This window comes from Balaenoptera physalus, assembly GCF_965194825.1.
Source record: "Balaenoptera physalus genome assembly, chromosome: 4".
In the NCBI taxonomy this organism is placed as follows: domain Eukaryota; kingdom Metazoa; phylum Chordata; class Mammalia; order Artiodactyla; family Balaenopteridae; genus Balaenoptera; species Balaenoptera physalus.
Window position 1 is genome coordinate 61,031,019 of NC_138891.1, and position 19,489 is coordinate 61,050,507.

The 19,489-nt window shown below is 40.6% G+C and overlaps 1 pseudogene across 1 annotated transcript; it reads left to right on the forward strand.

The window, feature by feature from the left end:
- The first annotated feature begins 8,354 nt into the window (after nucleotides 1-8,354).
- On the forward strand, nucleotides 8,355-14,587 carry LOC309659615 (small ribosomal subunit protein uS10 pseudogene; annotated as a pseudogene). Its single transcript has one exon. The product of its transcript is annotated as a small ribosomal subunit protein uS10 pseudogene (transcript).
- Nucleotides 14,588-19,489: the final 4,902 nt, after the last annotated feature.

Genomic DNA, 19,489 nt, shown 5'->3' on the forward strand with positions numbered 1-19,489 from the left:
GGTTTCCACATTATATGTCACCTAAACCTACTCAAAGTCTCCATTAAGGACTGAGAAAATAGCCCTTATTTTATATAGAATAAAATTTGGGGTTCTGAATTTCTAATTCATGCCTCTTATTCAAGTTCCCACACAAAACCTAACATTCAGTGTTTGCAGCACCTCCACTGTGTTTCAGCATATCCTTTTCAGATCATTCACCAGACAGCATCCTACAGCTCTCATTCATAAAGTCCAATTATAAGACAAGAAATGTCAGGAATATACACTTTGAGAGTGGGAGGCAAACAGAACAGTACATTGTGACTTTGTAAGAAGAGCCATGCATTTCCTCTGGGCTTGTTTTCAGTTCCTTTGTCAGCTGATTACATGGTCTTTTATAATTTCTCATCTACAGAATGGAGCTATTTGCTTGTGGATTATTTGAAAGACCCAGGCTTATGCAAAAGAAAAACGAAGGCATAGTGAGGTAGAATGATATTTCTGGGTAGATGTTTTTGCTTTTCTTTTTTTTTCACATAATTATGAGAAAACAATTTATAATAGTGACCCTTTAGATGTATGAAACAACTAAATATTCTATCAATTCAGTCTTAACGCATATGTAAAGCTATATAGGCATTTGTTATTTGTGTAATTGCATTTATCAGTAATTTCATTTATTTTCATATAAAGAAGGTTATCTTACATGTATTTTGTTTTCAAAGCACACCAGTTTTCAAAGCATACAGATTGTGCTTTTTGATTCCTACAACAATCTTTTTAGTTTAGACAGTACTTTATAGTTTACAAAGTGCTTTCATTATATATTATGTTACTTAATTCTCATAACACTCCCCAAATGTAAAACTGGTCAAAGTACTTTGGACTTTAAATCCTCATCTGTGGCTTTACTCTTCCATCCAGCCCCATAGATAAGTTTCCTCTTTTCTCTGCCTTGTATGCCTTTACTTGCTAACTTTTTGAGACAGCTCAGTGTTGTCTCTTCCATGAAAACTTTCCCCAATAAATTAAGTTGAAGTGACCTCATCTTCTCACTGTGTCCCTTCACTACTCTATAAATTTAATTTTATAGGATTTTTTTTAAAAATCTAGTTATTTAAAAAAATTCACACTGCACATGACTACATTCTTGTATAATTATTATAAAAATCTCATGGCCCTATGAGTCAATAACCACTTACATAAAAAGTTAAAAACAATAAAAAATTGTATCCTTCCATGTCAGTATATATAGGTCTTCTGAATCCTTTAAAATATTGTATAGTATTTCATAGTATGAGTGGTCTGTATCAGCACATTTCAATAGAATTTTCTGTAATGATGGAAATGTTCTATATCTACCCCATCCAATACGGTCGTCACTTGTCCCATGGGGCAACTGAACACTTAAAATACGGCTAGTGAAACTGAGGAACTGAATTTTAAATTTTATTTAATTTAAATTTAAATAACCATATGTGGCTGGTGGTTGCCATATTAGACACTGGAGATTTATACTTTATATTAAAATTGTTTGTGGGAATTCCCTGGCAGTCCAGTGGTTACGACTCTGCGCTTTCACTGCTGAGGGCCGGATTCAATCCCTGGTCAGGGAACTAAGATCCCACAAGCCACACAGCCAAAAAAAAAAAATAATAAATTGTTGGGACTTCCCTGGTGGCACAGTGGTTAAGTATCCACCTGCCAATGCAGGGGACACGGGTTTGAGCCCTGGTCCGGGAAGATCTCACATGCCACAGAGCAAGTAAGCCCGTGCGCCACAACTACTGAGCCTGTGCTCTAGAGCCTGCGAGCCACAACTACTGAAGCCCACGTGCCTAGAACCCATGCTCCACAACAAGAGAAGCCACTGCAATGAGAAGCCCACGCACCACAACGAAGAGTAACCCCTGCTCTCCACAACTAGAGAAAGCCTGTGTGCATCAACAAAGACCCAATGCAGCCAAAAATAAATAAATAAATAATTAAATGAAAAATGCAATAGCTTTAAAAAAAAAATTGTTTACTAGTCATTTAGATTGTTTCCAATTTCCCCTTAAAACTCAGTGTTGTCCAGATGTAGAGAACAAACGTATGGACACCAAAGGGGGAAAGTGGTGGGGGTGTATGTGTGTGTGATGAATTGGGAGATTGGGATTGACATATATACACTAATACATATAAAATGGATAACTAATAAGAACCTGCTGTATAAAAAAATAAAATAAAATTCAAAAATTCAAAAAAAGAAAAAACTAAGTGTTGTCAACTAAGTAAAGCATTAGAACAAAAAGGAATTATTTTTGCTTTCTTACATGTATTATTTCTTGAGAAGCTTGCACTCATTTTTTTTTTTAATATGAATTTATTTATTTATTTATTTTTGGCTGAATTGGGTCTTCATTGCTGCGCGCGGGCTTTCTCTCGTTGCAGTGAGAGCGAGGTACTCTTGGTTGTGGTGTGCGGGCTTCTCATTACGGTGGCTTCTCTTGCTGTGGAGCACCGGCTCTACGCGTGCCGGCTCAGTAGTTGTGGCACTCAGGCTCAGTAGTTGTGGCTCACGGGCTCTAGAGCACAGGCTTAGTAGTTGTGGCACACGGGCTTAGTTGCTCTGCGGCATGTGGGATCTTCCCGGACCAGGGCTCGAACCGTGTTCCCTGCATTGGCAGGTGGATTCTTTTTTATTTTTTTTTAATAATTTATTCATTTACTTATTCATCAGATATTCATTGACTACTTTTTTTTTTGGCTGCGTTGGGTCTTCGTTGCTGCGTGTGGGCTTTCTCTAGTTGCCGTGAGTGGGGGCTATTCTTCGTTGCGGTGTGTGGGCTTCTCATTGCAGTGGCTTCTCTTGTTGCGGAGCACGGGCTCTAGGCGCATGAGCTTCAGTAGTTGTGGCACACGAGCTCTAGGGTACAGGCTCAGTAGTTGTGACGCATGCGCTTAGTTGCTCCGCGGCGTGTGGGATCTTCCCGGGCCAGCGCTCGAACCCGTGTCCCCTGCATTGGCAGGCGGATTCTTAACCACTGCGCCACCAGGGAAGTCCCTTGCACTCATTTTAATGCAGAATTCTTTGAAGCTCTACAAGAAATTATTGCATGAAGTAGGTAAAGGATACATACTAAAGACATTTTCTATATGAAAGAATGCTTTAAAACATACATCAAATAAGAATATTTATGTTAGTTTTTATTATAATAGTAAAATATTGGAATCAATCCTATATCTAACAATGGGGAATTGGATTCAATATTTTATGATCCTCTATATATAATGAAAGGCAAGGCAGTCGTTAGAAATGATGATGAAATTATAATTTATTGTGATAAAAATGTCTATGATATACTTTCAAGTGAAAAAAAACAGGTTACCAAGTCATATGTATACTATAGTTCCTTTTTCATACATATACATGCACATGGTTTAGTGGTGAGTCAGTCTACCTGGTTGAGAACATGGTCTTTGGGGTCAGACTGATCTGGGTTTGAATCCAGGCTGTGTCACATACCATCTGTGTGACTTTGGACAAGTCTCTCACCTCTCTGAACTTTGGTTTCCTCATTGCTAAAATGCGAAGCTAATATTTTTATCTTGTGTTAAATAACTTATGTAAAGCACTTAGTACATATGTAGTATTTAATAAATGGTAGTTGCTTTTCTAAGACTCATACGTATCAGGCACAGAAAGAAATCAGAAATGGTATTGCAAGATGATATTCCAAGATGTTGAAAGTGATCATCTCTCAGTTTTAATTTAGTTTAATTAATTGGATGGAACATTGACTTCTTGAATATGAAAAAGTGCATTAAAATTATGTATATATGAAACAAAAAAAGTGAATAAACCCTATATGTAATCTAGAAATATGCCAAGATAATAAATTATAGAGCAGTATAGGTAATGTGATCCCATTTGTGTGTGAAAAAAAAATTTTTTTTTTAAGAAACACAAAGTTACTTTTGGTAAGTGATTATGGATGACCTAGCAAGGAGGGGCAGAGAAATCTTTTAATTTTACTTTATGACTTTTGATTCTATTTGAAGTTTTCACATGATTTTATTTTAAAATTTTTATTGGGACTTCCCTGGTGGCACAGTGGTTTGGAGTCCGCCTGCCAATGCAGGGGACACTGGTTCGATCTCTGGTCCAGGAAGATCCCACATGCCACGGAGCAACTAATCCTGCAAGCCACAACTGCTGAGCCCTCGTGCTGCAACTGCTGAAGCCCGCATGCCTAGAGCCCATGCTCTGCAGCAGGAGAGGCCACTGCAATGAGAAACCCATGCACCGCAGGGAAGAGTGGCCCCCGCTTGCTGCAACTGGAGAAAGCCCGTGTGCAGGAACGAAACCCAATGCAGCCAAAAACAATAAATAAACAAAAACATTTAAAAAAAGAGAAAAAAATTTTATTAATTGTTAAAATAATAAGTGCTCTGAGATCTTTCAGCAGAAAGAAAGATAGAAAGAGAGAGGAAGAAAAAAAACTGCTTTTCATTCAAGTCTACCTTCGCCTAGTCTGAAGAAACACGGTTTTCAAAGCTGTAAAAAGGACTTTGAAATTACTTCAAAATTTAGCAACTTTCCAATTCAGATGAAAAGTGTGACAATTCTGCCACTGTATCGTAATATTTGTGAAACGTTTGACTTTTTCTACTAAAATACTACTAATATTTATTGAGCATTTATTAAGATAAAAAAGAGAAAGGTGAGAAAAGGTAACTTTCTTAAGAAAGAGAGCTAATCTTTCACCACTTTCTCCAATTAAAAAACATTACAGAAAAATGGATATGGCACTTCTCACATATCTTTTTTGGCTTCTTCCCATAATTTTCTGCCTTTTCCCTTTAATATGAACTTCCACAAACGAAACTCAATAAACTTAAAAAAATAAACCTAGGGAGTTCCCTGGTGGCCTAGTGGTTAGGATTGCAGGCTTTCACTGCCATGGCCCCGGTTCAGTCCCTGGTCAGGGAACTGAGATCCTGCAAGCCACATGGCTCTGGGAAAAAACAAAAAAACCACCTATTCTTTCTTAATACAGGAGTAATAGGTGTTCATTATAGAAAAGAAAAATAAAACACTTATAAGGCCACACCAGAGACAATCGTTGTTAACATATTGGTGTGAAATCACATCGGTATTTTTACATGTATGCTATATTCTTTTATACATCACTAATGGCTGTATGGTATTACCTTTCATGAATTTACAAGGATTTATATAATTAATCCCCTATTGCTGGACATTTAGATTGCCTCTAGCTTTTTGTCTTTGTTTTTTTTTATATAAACTTATTTTATTTATTTATTTATTTTTGGCTGCATTGGGTCTTCATTGCTGCGTGCGGGCTTTCTCTAGTTGTGGCGAGCGGGGGCTACTCTTCACTGGGGTGTGCGGGCTTCTCATTGCGGTGGCTTCTCTTGTTGCAGAGCATGGGCTCTAGGCGCGCAGGCTCAGTGGTTGTGGTACATGGGCTCAGTCGTTGTGGCTCGCAGGCTCTAGAGCACAGGCTCAGTAGTTGTGGCACGTGGGCTTTGTTGCTCTGAGGCATGTGGGGTCTTCTTGGATCAGGGCTCGAACCTGTGTCCCCTGCATTGGCAGGTGGATTCTTAACCACTGCGCCACCAGGGAAGCCCTGGCTTTTTGTCTTTGTGATAAACATTCTTATAGTTGGGTATTTGTGTACAACTATGACTATTTCCTTGGAATAAATTCCTAATAATGTAACTGCTGAGTCAAAGTTCAACAAAAATTTAGGATTTTAATGCATCTCAATAAATAATTGTTAAAAAGAATCAGTGAATGGTTGTGAGCTTACGGCAAAAAGGAGACATCTGTGGAGGAGGTATCTGCAGTCAGGCTCAGAAGTTGAGTTGGTGGATGGATAACTAGAGAAGTTCTTAAGCCATTTTTGGGTCAGGAGAGTAAAAAGGGTGGAAGAATCGCCACATTCTTATGAATACAGTGTACTAACTATTCAAGAAAGGAGGCTTAACCTTCTTATTACAGCCAGTTCCTGGTGCTGCTCTACAGTGTATCTCATAAAAGAATATTTAAAACACAGAAAAAGAGCAAGTCTTTATCCAGCCTCTCTCCTGCAATTGTGACTGTTCAGAATCTACTCATCTTTCAAGGAGTAATTTAAGTCTTACCTTCTTCATGAAGCATCCCTGACTCTCAAGGATTTCTTCCTTTATTAATGCATAGCATTTCTTGTCTTCATTCTCATATTCAAGAATCATTTTTGAAACTACTTTGTGCCAACACTCTGCTTGTTTATCACTCTAATCTTCACAAATATCATATGAGGTGGTTATTATCATTCTCAGTTTATAGATGGGGTCCTGAAGCTGGGAGATTAAGTAACTTGCCACTGTGATACAAAGAGGCTAATTCAGAATGACACCAAAGTCCTTCACTCTCTTGAACTTTTGAAATCTATTTTTCCTAAGAGGTAGGAAAAGGCAGAAAGGGAAGCATATACAAAAGTAGAGGGAGAATGAAAGTGAAAAGAAAGAGCAGTGGGTTAGGGCATTGCTGGGAAGACTTCAGTGTGTCTGGCACAGAGGATCCTGGATGAAGTGGCAGGAGATGCAGTTGGGAAGGAAAGTTGGGGCTGGGATCTTGTTGAATGCAGAAGCATTCAACACACTGCATAGCACAGTGAAATTCAATAAGGGCAGTTGAATCTTACAATATGTTGACGATTCAAACTGTCTTTGTTAAAAGATTTGTCTTCCTAGCTAGACTGTGAGCACTATGAGGTCAGTGGTTGTTTTCCGTACCTGTAGGGTCCAGCACAGTGCCTGGCATATGGTAATGCTACATAAATCTTTGTTGAATAAATTAATTAATTTATGAAAATGTTCTCTTGGGAACTAGCAGACACAAAACCAAACCCAAAACAAAGCAAAACGCTGTTTTTAGAATCAGAAGACCTCGTTTCAAGTATCTTCTCTCTAACTTACAGGTTGTATGACTTTGGGTAAGTTACACAACCTCTTTGAATAGTTTATTCATCTGCAGATAATACTCACCTTAAAGTGTTATTGTGAGGATTAAATGAGATCATACTTTTGAATTACTTAGCACAGTACTTGACAAATTGTAGACATTCAGTAAATGTCAGTTTCCTGCTTCCACCTTCCCACTATCCAGAATTGAATCATGCACTAGGAGAGCTTATATTCAGATGTAAGGAATAGCCTCTACTTCTAATATTCAGTGCTATTGTCAGACCGTGGGTGTCAATTTAATATTTTAAAAGGATGACTACTGTTTAAAGCATGTATTTTTTTTAAAAAAAATATTTATTTTGGCTGTGCTGGGTCTTAGTTGAGGCACACAGGATCTTTGTTGCGGCGTGCAGACTTCTTAGTTGAGGCATGCAAACTCTTAGCTGTGGCATGCTTGTGGGATCTAGTTCCCAGACCAGGGGTGGAACCTGGACCCCCTGCATTGAGAGGGCGGAGTCTTACCCACTGGACCACCAGGGAAGTCCCTAAAGCATGCATTATTAAGTACCACATACAGGTTCTCAATAAACAGATGTTGAATGAATGAATGAATGAATGAATTGAATCCTCAGAGTTTTGTCAGAGTATCTACAGCATTCTCAGGATGTTAAATATATAAATACATCAGTCACTAGTTGATCATGTTGTCTTTAGCTGATTTGAGAGACCGCACTCAAAACCATTAAATTCCTTTTGTTTTGATTCTGTCTACACCAAATGAACTTCTGATGACCAGTTTCCAAGCTATCTTGATATCTTGAATAAGAGGACCTTGGAATCAATGAACAGGAGTAACATCTATTTAAAAATGACATGTTGTCATCTGGCTTAAATCTCTGTTTCTTTCTTTCCTAATTTAAAACAGTTTTATTGAGGTAAAATTCACATACCATAGAATTCACTCATTTAAAATGTATGTTTCAGGGAGTTCCCTGGTGGTCTAGTGGTTAGGACTCAGCGCTTCCACTGCGGTGGCTCGGGTTTAATCCGTGGTCGGGGAACTGAAATCCTGCAAGCCACGCAGCGCGTGGGCAAAAGATAAATAAATAAAATAAAATTGTTCAAAATATTAAAAAATAAAGTGTACGTTTCAATGGTTTGTAATATATTCACAGAGTTGTACAACTATCACCAGAATCTAATTTTACATCTTTTTCTCATCCCCAAAAGAAACCCTGCGCCTATTAGCATCATTGCCCAACCACCACTCACTTCCCCAGACCCAGGCAAACACGAATTACTTTCTGTCTATAGATTTGTCTATTCTGGACATTTTATGGTTATAAAAATCATAATGTATATATATATATATTTTGTTGTTGTTGTTGTTGTTGTTGTTGTTGTTGTTGTTGTTTTTAATGACTGGTTTCTTTCTCTGAGCATCCGTGTGTGAAAACGCATTCATGGATGTGTTTTCATCCATGTTGTAGCATGTATCAGTTCTGATTGCTTTTTATAGATGAAAATACTCCATTGTATGGATATGCCACATTATATTTACCCATTCGCCAATTGATAAACATTTTGGGTTGTTTCCACTTTTGCCTATTGTAAAGAACACTGCCATCGCCACCCGACCCTGCTTAAAACTCTTCCATGGCTCTCTTGGAGGAAGACGCGGTCTCCGCTGCAGCGGAGCCTCGGGCCACGCGCTCCTGCTCCTGACTCACCACTGTTCGCTCTCGCCGAGGAACAAGTCGGTCCGCAGCTATGGCTTTTAAAGATACCGGAAAGCCCGAGGTGGCGATTCACCGGATTAGAATCACCCTCCCCAGCCGCAGCTTGAAGTCTTTGCAGAGGGTAAGTGCTGACCTGATCAGAGGCGCGAAGGAAAAGAATCTCAAAGCGAAAGGATCGGTTCGGATGCCTACCAAGACTCAGAATAACTACAAGGAAAACTCCTTGTGGTGAAGGTTCTAAGACTTGGGATTGTTTCCAGATGAGGATCCCCAAGTGACTCACTGACGGCACAGTCCTTCTGAGATTGTCAGGCAGATCACTTCCATCGGTACTGAGCCAGGAGTCGAGGTTGAAGTCACCATTGCAGATGCTTAAATCAACATTTTAAATAAATTGATAATCAGTTGTTAAAAAAAAAACTATTCAATGCCTTCGCTTTTTTCTATTTATGTATTTATTTATTTTGGCTGCTTTGGGTCTTCGTTGCTGCGCGGGCTACTCTTCGTTGGGGTGAGCAGGCTTCTCGTTGTGGTGGCTTCTCGTTGCGGAGCATGGGCTCTAGGCTCGCGGGCTCAGTAGTTGTGGGTCGCAGGCTCTAGAGCGCAGGCTCAGTAGTTGTGGCGCACGGGCTTAGCTGCTCTGCGGCACGTGGGATCTTCTGGGACCAGGGATCGAACCCGTGTCCCATGCATCGGCAGCCGGGTTCTTCATCACTGTGCCACCAGGGAAGTCCCCCATTATTTTTAAGATAACGTTCAAAACACTATATATGGTTTTCGGTGCTCAGCAAGTTTTGGCCCCAGTGATTGCTCCAGCCTGGTTTTGAACTCTTCCTATTGTTCTCTGTGCTCCATCCATACCATCATTCTCTCACTTCTTCAAAATTGCCACCTCCAGGTTTTTGTGTCCTTCCCTCTTCCTAGAGACCACCACCTCTTTATCCACACACCTCTTCCCTCCCCTGCTTAGTAATTCCAAATTCTTATCTGAATTCAAATATTTTCTCAGAGAAGAATTTTCTGAAATTGATTTCCTTATCCCCTTTCCCACCCTACCCCTCAGCTGGGGTAGGTTCTCTGTTTTATTTTCTCAGCTCCTTATTCTTTTTTCTCAAAACATTTATCTCAATTTATAATTATGCATATATTTTTATGACCATTTAATTGATGTTTATTTCCTCTGGTAAATAGGTTTTGAAATTGGTTTTGCCCCTATTGCATGTTTAACAATAAACATAGTACCTTGCCATTAGTAGATAATAAATATATCCTGGCTGACAATATGAATAAAGAAAGAACACCAGATTTCTGGCTTGGATAACTGATTGATCATGAGGTCGTTAATTAAGTTAAGGAATGCAAGATGAGAAATATTCCTGAATAGGGCCAGGAAAAGAGAAGTTAAGTGCTAAGAAAGTTGCAGTTGAGGAAGTCCCAGTGAGGAAGGCCAGCAGGCAGTTGGACTATGAATTTAGAGCTGTGGAAAGAGATCTGGAATGGAGACAGATTTGGAAGTTTTCAGCAAATAGCTTTTTGGTTAAGATCTTGGGAGCGGCTGAGCTTGCCCAGGAAGAACATGTAGCATAAAAAGGAAAGAGGGCAGGAGACTAAACTCTAGAGACACACGTATTGAGAAACAGGCAAAAGAAGACTTAGAATAAAGTTTGAAATGAAATATCAAAGACATGGGAGAAGAACCCTGCCAAATGTTTCAGAGGAAAGCTCTGAGTTTGATCATTTGGGTAAGGTGATGATCATCAGATCTTTCCATTTTAAGGGATTTTTTTTTTAATTAAAAAAATTTTTTTTAATCTCTTTATTGGAGTATAATTGCTTTGCATTGTTGTGTTGCTGCTGTATAACAAAGTGAATCAGCTATACGTATACATATATCCCCATATAAAAATATGGAATGGTTCACGAATTTGCACGTCATCCTCGCGCAGGGGCCATGCCAATCTTCTCTGTATCATTACAATTTTAGTGTATGTGCTGCCGAAGCGAGCACTTAAGGGATTTTTGAGCATCCTGTTTCTCAACTTTTCACCTAATGATTTTAGCATCCGTTTATGATCCTTGACTGAATCAATTATCTCAGTCTGGATTGCTGAATGGTGATTTTTTAAAAATTCCATCATCCCCCTGCCCCTGCCCTGCCCCCTGCTTTCTTCTTCTAAATTCCTGTGTTGCTCTCAGGGAAAGTTTCCCTGGGCACCTCCCGCTTCTACTAGCCCATTGCTGGGATATTTCACCCATGGGCTGTGAACAGCAAAAGGCTCTTTCATGAGAAGGTTGTAAGGGAATGGAGAATGTGCTGGGAGGGAGATTTGCTAAACCTTTGGAAAGTATATCCAAAGGGATGAAGACTATTCCTTTTGGTAAATATGACCTCTTCTAGCCTTACAACTCACCTACAAAAAAAAAAATGCAGAGATGTGATTTGTGCAAGATCACACACTACATCCCTTTAGAGGCACTCTCTAAATACAATCCAACTTCTTCAGACAGCTTTCCAAGGCCTTTCAAGTCTAGGTAAGGTGCCTTTCATATGCACTCCTAGAGCACCTTGCCCTTCCTTCTCGAATCAGTCAGCGCACAGGACTGTAATGGCCACTTTACTCCCTTGAGGCCTCACCAGACCTCAGGTCAGTCTGGTTCCACAGTGTATTACTAACATTTAATCCAGGGCCTCACTCATAACAGGGACTCAAAAAAAATGTGCTGGGTGAGTGAAGGATTGAAGGGACGACTGTATCTCGGGAAGTAGCATTCTGTGGCTGGCGAGCGAGGGAGCCTGTGAGAAGTGGGCTGGAGAGGTTTCCCAAGGGGATTGCATTTTACCGGGAAGGCACAGGAGCGCCCTGGGGGCCTTTGAGCAGTAAATCAGGCTTCTACTGGATTTGTGATCCAGAAAGATCTCATTTAATCCTCTTAACAACTTGATGAGATAGTTATTCCTATCTCTATTTTACTGATAAGGAAATGGGCCTCAGAGAAATTAAGCAACTAGTTCAAGGACACCCTGCTAGGAAGTAAGTGGAATCAAGAAATGTGAAGTCCATCTTTTTTCTACCTCACCAGCCTGCCTCTCACCCTTTGTAGGAGTGAGAATAGATTCAGTAGCAGACTAGGACATAGACTAAATTGGTCAGGACTTTGCTAGGCTAAATAATACCCTGGCTCCCCAGTACTCACTTCTATCAATGAGTCAGAGATGAAACCAGACACATACATTTGCTTTACATGATGCACTTGCTTGGGGGTTGGCTGCTCATTTAAATTTTTTTCAATATTTGCATCTTGCTGCACCCTCTCTGTCTGAGATCACAAGGTGTAAAGAAGGTTTACCTTGGCATGAGGGCAGAGGCAGAGGTCTGTGTGGAGCCATTGCTGGTTCAATAAATGGTTCTCAATAAATGTTGAAAATATATATTACTCAATATAAATCAGTCTGATGTTAGTTCCATAAGAAAGGGAGATATTGTAGACAAAATTTGTTTTTAAAAATATAATTAGTACTTTAAAACTTGGGGTAAATATGTATGTCTTCACATGAAAAATATGTGTGTGCATCTGTATGTATTTTTTTTTTTTTAAAGAAAAAAGCATTGTTCAGACTTCCCTGGCAGTCCTGTGGTTAAGACTCCAAGCTTCCACTGCAGGGGGCATGGGTTCAATCCCTGGTTGGGGAACTAAGATCCTGCATGCCTGTGGTGTGGCCAAAAAAAAAAAAGAAAAAGAAAAAAATAAAGAAAAAACCATTGCATAGAGGAATATGTTTTGAATAATCCCATATTGGAATTATTATAAATATCCATAAAAGTAAGTCTGGAAAGATAAATGCTAAAATATAAAAATGATATTATTTCTAGATGTAATAATATAGTCAAGATAACTTAAAATTTTCCCAGCTTTTGTCTTCTGCTAAGTTTTTGTTTTAAAATGAACATTCACTAATTTTCCAATTAGGAAAAAATGGTATCAAAATAGATCGAACATCAACCAAAGCAAATCCTCTATTTATCTGGCTCCTGCTAGGTGCTGTGCATTGTGCTGGCAAAGAGAAGGGGGCCTACACCCAGTTCTGTAGGAAAGAGATGGACACAACAGGAAAAACTTAAAAAATAGTTCATATTCTAATTTATTTCTTGCCTGTGAGGTCCTAGTTATTGTGCTAGATAGAGCTTTATATAGTTCATTTTGTATATTTATACACTCTTGCAAAGTAGGTCTATTTATGCCTATTTTATGGATAAAGAAAAAGGACACAAACAAGTCATGTGTGGAACGCATGCCTGTCATACTCCAAAAAGAGGCATTCAAGGCTGAGAGAAGGAGAAAAGACTTCGTCCTGACAGTGGCTGCAGACTGGTGACTTCTGTGGACAGCACAAGTTTAATGACAAGACATGATTAATCAGCACTAAGTTTTCATTTTTCTTTTTTTTAATTAAAATCTGAATGTCTTTACTTATGGTTATATAGTGGTTATAAGAGTATACTCTATAACTAGACTCTTCAGATTTAAATCCTAGGTTTGTGCCTCAATTTTCTAATATGTAAAATGGGAGGTAATAACTGTACATACCTCATACAGTTTTTATAAAGATGAAATAAGTTTATGCATGTAAAAAGTGTTTGCACAGTACCTGACATGTGGTGAGAGCGCAATAGTTAGCTCTTCTTCTATTCTTATTCTGGATATTTTGTATAAATGGAATCATACAATGTGTGGCTTTTTGTATCCAACTTCTTTCACTTAGCATAATGGTTTTTTTTAAATTAATTTTTTAAGTGAAATAGGGAGCATTTTCTTTCTTTTTTTTTCTTAAATGTTATTTATTTATTTTATTTATGGCTGTGTTGGGTCTTCATTTCTGTGCGAGGGCTTTCTCTAGTTGTGGCAAGCGGGGGCCACTCTTCATCGTGGTGCGCGGGCCTCTCACTATCGCGGCCTCTCTTGTTGCGGAGCACAAGCTCCAGACGCGCAGGCTCAGTAATTGTGGCTCATGGGCCCAGTTGCTCCGCGGCATGTGGGATCTTCCCAGACCAGGGCTCGAACCCATGTCCCCTGCATTGGCAGGCAGATTCTCAACCACTGCGCCACCAGGGAAGCCCCTAGCATAATGTTTTCAAGGTTCATCCTGTTGTAGCATGCATCAGTCCTCCATTCCTTTTATGGCTGAATAATATTCCATATTATGGATTTACCACATTTTGTTTACCTATTCATCAGTTGATGGACATTTGGATTATGTCAGTTATTGTGACTAGAGATGCTATGAACATTTGTGTACAAGTTTTTGTTTTTCAGTGCTTTTGGACATATACTTTGGAGTGGAATTTCTGGGCCATCTCTCTCTCTCTCTTTTCTTTCCTTCTTTTTAAAATTATGACCATCCTAGTGGGTGTGAAGTGGTATTTTATCGTGGTTGATTTGCATTTCTCTAATGACTAATGAGGGTGAACGTCTTTTAATACACCTGTTGGCCATTTGTATCTCTTCTTTGGAGAAATGCCTACTCAAGTCCTTTGCCCATTTTTAAATTAGATTGTTTGTCTTTTTGTTGTTGAGTTATAAATGTTCTATATCTATTCTGGATACTGAACCCTTATCAGATAAATGATTTGCAAATAATTTCTCCAATTCTGTGGGTTCTTTTCCCTCTCTTGATAGTGTCCTTTGAGGGAAAACATTTAAAATCCTTTTTTTTTTTTTTTTGGCCATGTGACAAGTGGGATCTTAGTTCCCCAACCAGGGATCAAACCCACACCCCGTGCGTTGGAAGCGCAGAGTCTTAACCACTGGACCACCAGGTAAGTCCCTTAAAATCTTGATTCCTGTATTTTTTTAATGTGTCACTGAAGATGTTTTTGAGTGTTGTGCCATTAAACCCCATTTTCCTATAAGCCTTGTGGTCTTCATTGCACAATTTTTCATAGCATGGTGGTTTTTAGGGACACCTATGTCTATTTAGAGAAGAACTGGGAAAAGACCCAGTGGAGAGAAAGCTTGGCTCGTCTGGATAACTCGAAATGGTTCGGCATTGCTGGGGCTTCTTGCAGAAGCTCAGTTTAGAGCTAAGGGTCTGTGATCTCTTGCTCTGTGTCTTGCTGGAAGCACTTGCCACGCACATTAACTCACCCTCATGGTGACACATGGAGGTAGGTCCCATTTTAAAATATTTTATATATCAGGAACCAAGGGGCAAAGGTTTGAGGGAACATTTGCAAGGTCACACAGGGGTAACCCATAGAGATAGTCTCTGAACCCAAGCTGCCTCAGAGTGCATGTTCTTAACTAGACCCCAAGACAGAAGTTTTGTTTCACTTTTCTTTCTTTTTCTAAAGATTGTGCTGGGAAAAAAAACAAACAGTCCCCCCTCCCCAAACTTAAAAGAACAAAAACTGTTCTTTTGCCGTCTCTTTTACCTTTCTCTTGTCAGATCTTTTGTACTTATCTTCCAATTCTGACTAAAGGAAATAATTGATAACTGCCGTATCCTGGAGAAGAGACTGCTTAGCTTAGTGGGGTTCTAACACTTGGTACCTGCATACCCATTTTTCAGCCTCAGTTTCCTTTTCTATCACTTAGCTGTTTCCTAATCCTTGACAGCTCCTCTTGGATGTCTAATATACATCTCCAGCCAAAGCAGAACCCTTGATTCCTAGTCTCTCCCACAGGACCCCCAACAGAACCCATTCCCCAAAATTCCTCACCAATTCAATTCAATTCAATACAATTCAGTCAACACCACCAATTTCTACCTTGACACTCAAGCCAAAACCTCAGGGTCATCCTTGATTGCCACATTTTCCATTACATCCCTCTAGTTCCACACACATTCAATCCATAACCAACTCCTTCTAATTTGCGCTCCAAATGGCGTCTCTGATAGGCCCCCTATCAGAGGGCCTCCCCTGCCTCTGCTCTCTTACCCCCAGTCTAAGCAAACATCATCTCCGGCCTGCAATCCTGCAATCAGCCCTTCATCTAGTTCCTGATCTCTTGTTCCTCTTTAATCCAGTCTTTATAGGCCTAGAGTAAATGTCTTAAGATTTTATTCTGACCAAGGCAACCCCCCTCCTTAAAACACTTCAAAGACTTTTAGCTCAGAGTAAAACTCTAAACTCCTTACTGTACTCTAGTGAGGTCCTACATACTGGGGCCTAGTTTTCCACCTTCATTTCATATCACTCAGCCCTGCTTATTATGCAAAAAATCGGCCTTATCTTTGTTCCTTGAACAGGCCAGGCCCTTTTCCTCTCTGCTCTTCTCATCTTTCAGATCTCGGCTCAACTGTCGTCTTCTCAGAGAAGATGCTCCTGATCTGCCTCCCTCCATACCCCGCCTGCCCCACAGGCTCTATCTCATCAGTCTGTTTAGGTTCTTCATAGCAATGATCTCAATGATCTCTGTAATTATCTTGTTTGTTTATTTACTTGCTTTTGTTTATCACCCTATTTATTTGTTTTCTGTCTCCCACACTGTAATGTAAGCTCCATGATGGCTGTGACCTTGTCTATCTTAGTCATCACTAAACCTTGAGCGCTTGGCATGTGGTGGTCCCCGATGAATGAATGAATGAATAAAAAAAGTGTCTCAACCTATAATACGGACATAAACAACTGAGTGTCTCCTGTATGTGGGGTACTATACTAGTTGCTGGGATAATTAAGATTCATAAGGAATCTTTGGGACTTCCCTAGTGGTCCAGTGGTTAGGACTTCACACTTCCACGGCAGGGGGCAGGGGTTCGATCCCTGGTGGGGGAACTAAGATCCCGGAAGCTGGCAACATGGCCAGAAAAAAAAAAAAGATTCATAAGGAATCTTGGTTTTGGAAAGGAAAGCAGAAACAAAACAGGTAAACTAATAACTATATTTATATAAATATAAAGTGAGAAGAAGACGTAGATAAAGGAGTAATTATATCTGGTAGAAAAAGAGGAATGCCAGAGAAAATGCAGAGAGATAGTGACATGAGCTGAGCTTTGAAGGATGAAAGTGCCAGGTAGACACAGAGGAAGAGGCATTCCGGGGCAGAGGTGACAGCGTGAACCAAGCCATGGACCAAGGCCTGAGGTGTAACAAGGGTTCTGAGGAGCAGGAAGGAGCCCGGAGTGGTTGGGGCTTCGGCTGGTTTGGGGAGGGTATCTGGAGATGAGGCCAGAAGGGTTGTCCAGAGCCAGTTACCAAGGGCTTTGGAGATTCGGCGAAGTTTGCAATGTGTTGTATACGGCACAAGGCACTCCTCTGTAAACAGAGGAATGACATTTTAAATGTCCTTAAGGTCCCTCTAACAACAATATGGTGAGAGCTAAGCCTGGAGACAGGAGGCTCAGTTTGGAGGAGACCTGATGTGACAGAAGGCAGGGCGAGGAGATGTGAGGTCCATTTCAGGGACAGAATCCACAGGACTTTGTCCAATTGGATATGTTGAAAGGGGGAAGAAATTAAAGAACAGTCTGTAGGTTTTAAGCAGGGCAGACGTGCTGTCAGGCAAGGAGGTATGGTTAAAGTCCAATGTTCACCACCCCCACCCCCCACCCCCAGTTATAGATGTGAACTTGTACCCGCTTGGGACAAAGTGAATTGACCATTCACATAGTTGATGAAGGAGCAAAGGCTGGAGCCCAGGACACCTGAATTCTGTCTAGTGCTCCTTTATCTACCAGTGCTTCCCTATCAATCTGTGGGGCATCCAGATCTTCCTAAGAATTTCTTTCTCATCCTCAGCTGATTTATACTTTTTTTTTTTTTTTAATTTTATTTATTTATTTATTTATTTATTTTATGGCTGTGTTGGGTCTTCGTTTCTGTGCGAGGGCTTTCTCTAGTTGTGGCAAGCGGGGGCCACTCTTCATTGCGGTGCACGGGCCTCTCACTATCGTGGCCTCTCTTGTTGCAGAGCACAGGCACCAGACGCGCGGGCTCAGCAATTGTGGCTCATGGGCCTAGTTGCTCCGCGGCATGTGGGATCTTCCCAGACCAGGGCTCGAACCCGTGTCCCCTGCATTGGCAGGCAGATTCTCAACCACTGCGCCACCAGGGAAGCCCTGATTTATACTTTTATAAAATAAATGAATTATTAGAAAAACGATATTAAAAAAACAAACCTAATTTTTAAATTATTAGGTACCAAACTACCCTGTTGAATTATTATAAATGTTTCTAAAGGCTTACTCCCAATTTCTATACTTATTGCTAACCCACCGATCCATCAGATGGCAAACGAGCACTTGTTCCCAGGCCAAATTTGAGACCTCTGGTCCACAGTTCTGAAGGAGCAGTGGGATCTGAGTTTACAACCGTGATGAGACTAAACAAAGTTGAATTCGATCTGCTGGGCTACCACAGAGAAAGTTGCCGCCTGCCCAGTTTACCAATTACTCATCGCTAGTAAAAGTGTTCTTTGCACTGCTCCCTCTAGTGCAAGGGAGGTCTTACTGTCACAGCTTCACTGAAAGGGGCCCCCCTTAAAGGATTTTCTTCGTAAAGAAATCATTTCCAGTAAACCTGCCAGAACAGTTAGTGGCCATCCTGAATTTCCCTAGGTCGTTGGACACTTTCCATATGTGGGCTGGTAGTTTGGCAGGCTTCTCAGTTCACTACTCCTGCCTGCCAAGGGAAAGAAAGTTATGACTCTTTGCTTGCTCATTCTATCCCTCTGCAAGGAAGAAAAAAAAAAAAAAAAAAAGACCTCAAACACTGCTGGATGTATTAGCACTGCAGGGAAAGAGCTAATATTCACTTACACAATCCAGCGTACACTTGCACAATCTACTGAAGGAAACGGCAGAGTGACATTTGCACCTAATCCTTCCATGGGACTGTGACTGACTGCAAACAGCACAGGGAAAGCACAGGGTTGCTTGGTGCGTGGGGGCAAATGAAAGTTATTTGATAGGTGAGGGGCGCCTGCAATAAGAGGAACAGAGTTTTTTTAAGGGACTTTTGCCTCTGTAATCCTCAAATAGAAACACAATGAACAACCCAACTGGTGACAGAGTTGCAACAAGAGGAATAGGGTCCAGGGCTCTAAGGGAGATGGAGGGTGATGGGAGGAGGGAGAAGTTAGGGGGCAGAAAGTCGCAAGGGTTACAGGACCACGTGGACCTCGCAGAACAGGGTTGTGTTTATTTTACACAAGTGACTCTGAGGCTTCTCTGCTGGCACCGTCACATCGTATATGTGGTATTTCCTTGTTCCTTATTCAGATGAGAAAGTAGGAGGGCAGTGGCCTGTGTGCAACTGCTCTCGGCTCTGGGAGGGGCAGGTATGAGGCGAGAGCACAGCAACCACACTGGCAACCTTATTCTGCTTTTGGCCGTTTTGAGTTGGAACTGCCACTGTCTCCTTTTTGCTGGTCTCTTGAATGCTGATGTGTTTGAATGATGGAATGATAGCATTCTGGGGGCAAGCCTTAAGATTTTGGCTTTCTTGGTATTTACCGTCAGTGTCTGTGTGGATTCTAGTATTTGAGTATTTCTTGTGTAAACCCAAGCTAGCTGTCACTCGCCAGCTATTTTGATGGGAAGAAACCTCTGAGGTACTCCTCTTGTTTACTTCTCTCCCTTTATCACCCCAGGCACACCTGAATGGATGGATCATGGCCATTTCCTTGACCCAATCTACTGCTCCAAATGCAAGTGCTCTCAAACGAACCCCCGACCCCTACCCTCACCTTACCTACCTGGGTATCCAAGACAGAAACTTAGGAGACACTATGGACTACTTCCTTTTCTTCATTTCTGCCTCTATCCCCATGTGCAATCAATCGCGAAGTCTTATCAGTTTTATCATTTATAT